The following is a 2,840-nucleotide window of genomic DNA, read 5'->3' as shown; positions in this document are numbered from 1 at the left end:
ATGTACAACAGAATGAAATGGCAATTCTAAAAATTCCCTTTGAACGTCAAGTATAACAATTCAGAAGATCCGTCAAAATTCCTAACAGGAGATACTTAAAGGCGGAGGAAGACCCTGGATTTGCATGGATTTCTTCTCCGCGGCATCTGCAAAAATTTTAAGCAAGGAGATAAGAGGCCACTTCTTCACTGGTTCCATCTTAAGAGCATCATTCAAACAATGCTAAGCCACTATTACAGGCAGCCTTTATATCTGTTGGGTAATATTCGACGGAGTAGGAAATGGCTATAGATACTATTTATATCCATTCTATTAGTTGTAGAGACTACTAGAAATCAGCAGTCGCCAACACAATGCATGATGATCTTATTTTGGTGTAGAATATGCTTACTGATGTCGTGTTCCGAATCTGAACAAATTAGCACAATCACAATATGGTCACCCCTTTTTCTCTCTCCTCACAATGATCTTTTCTCTAGTGCTAGTGAAAAGAAGGAAACAAACCAGCCAATTCAGTTGTGTGCCTGGAAAAGTGAGATGTCTAATTTGTACTTTGCTTGAATCTTGTGGCCATTCAAAGATATCTTTCAATCTTTAAAAAAAACTTTTATTTTTTTGTTTGTTTTCAAAATAATTGTAATTTATTAGACCGTATGTGAGGTTACCATTAAGGAAGTGAGCCCAAACATCAGACATTTGCTGCACTTTCAAACCTTTGTAACACGCATGATTCTCAAAATGAGTCTTACATTTGGATTTACAATTTGTTTTTAAAATGTACCAATACTTAAAAACAGCGATTTTTTTTTAAAATTGAAAGGGATACACATTTAAAGCACAAAAATACTGCAAAAATGTCATTTGAAAATGGTGATTAATCTGTTAACAGTTTTAGTTAAGTCAAATCTAGTTAGCACCTTACTGAAGTCAGTCTCAAGTGTAAAATTAGTGCATATAATAGCAAACATGTACGTTTTGACCAGTAGCCCCGTTCTTGAAATTGAAAATATTTCAGTTTTCACACTTCTGGAATAAACAATGTTTCCAATTTCAACACAAGAAAAACAAAAACAGGTTCCTGCTTCAAGTTGATTTGTTTAAAGCAATCATTTATAAAGATTGCATCAACATCCATTAGCAGAGGAAGATCCAACTTTATTGAAACTGCTTGCATACAAAATATATTGCACTATAACCAAACAAATGTCAACATAAAATCCAATCTGTTGTAGCTAATATGTACAGAGAATATTGCCCAAGAGCAGTTACATTACAAGGTCATTCTACCTTGGTTAATTATCTACAGTATTTTAAACCAAACAGCTTACAGATGATGTGTGCAAGGTACCAATTTCAGTTTTCAAATACTATACATTCCCCCAAAATAAATAATTAGAAATCAACATTTAATGTTTGGCAATATTTAAGACTTTTTAAAAAAATATTTGTTAAGTTGTGTGCAGTTTGTTGCCATTTTTATATGCTTGCTTGTACGCAAAGTAAAAAAAAAAAGGTAAAATGAAAAAGCACAGAAACAAACAAAAACCCAACACAGACTGGGGCTGCAGTTTGTACAATTCTGTACACAATCAGCAACACTCCCACTGGAGTTCAATTTTAATAAAAACAGAAAAGCTTAAAATGAAATGTCCTACTGTGTTTTATTTTTGAATGTAAATTTTATTCATGATCAGATATAGAAAGCATGCCTCATCCCCAATTATGGACAACTAAACCTTACACCACCTTCGATTACAAGTTGTTAAACTACTTGTGAACCTTAAAAATTGATCTATATCCAACGCTGTCAAAGTACAGTATATCCCTGAATTTTACGAAGAGCCGCATAAAACACCATCATCTTCCTATCTCATCTGAATTTAAGTATCAAAACTGTAGGGGAAGTGAACAACGACAATGACGACAACAACAACAAAAAACCCTTATTCTTTTTTAAATTGGTCCTCTGGCCACAGAGCTGGCACACATTATGAACAAGTTCTGGTTTGTTCCCTCGGTAACCATTAACTGTATTGTCACAATTGGGAGTATGCATTTATTTTAAAAAACAAACAAACCCAAACCCGTCCTGACTAAAAAGGGGAAATTTAAACCAACAAATGAAGGGGGGAGGAGGGGAGCCACCACTTCAGTAACATGATCTGCCATTATCTTCAGTGCAAAATAGGTTTCTATCTTATAAACAGCCTAACGATGTTGATGGGAGGAAAAAAATATGGAAAGCATGCATTCTTCTAATAAAGTACTAACTGTTGGAGAGGTTTTGCTACATATATATTGTACACTTAAAGTTCCTATTCAGATGTTTCTGCCTAAAGAGAGTACAGGTGGGAACCCACCATGGGCTCTTCCAGATGAGGTGACCCAGTTCAGGTCTCCCTGCTCAACCCAGAGAAACTGGGCGCTGAGGTGGTGGGGGGAGGGGGCAGGTACCTGTGGAGACCTGGAGCCAAGCTCTTAAAGGAGGATTCCTGCGCCCTGAGCAGGTCTAACACCTGAACGTTAAACAAGAGTTCAGAATTTCCAACAAATCTTCCCTGATTTTTGCCTCCAAAGAGAAAATTCCTACCTGCCAAGATATAAAAAAGGCACATACCATACAACTTTTTTTTTTTTTTTGCTAATGAAAATGACAATTTAGTTACGTTACACAGAAAATCCGGATTCACCGAAATACTGGGAGGGGGCGGGGGGGGGGGAGGTGAACCGAAAAGTGTGTGTGAACTGACACAGGACGTATAAGCAGGGCGTCAATTTTACTTTATTTATTTATTTATTTAAAGTGAGGAGGTTTTAATAGATTGAAAACAGAAGCCCAA

The sequence above is a fragment of the Natrix helvetica genome (assembly GCF_964273705.1).
Source record: "Natrix helvetica genome assembly, chromosome: 11".
Lineage (NCBI taxonomy): Eukaryota > Metazoa > Chordata > Lepidosauria > Squamata > Natricidae > Natrix > Natrix helvetica.
Note: the sequence above shows the minus strand (reverse complement) of the source record.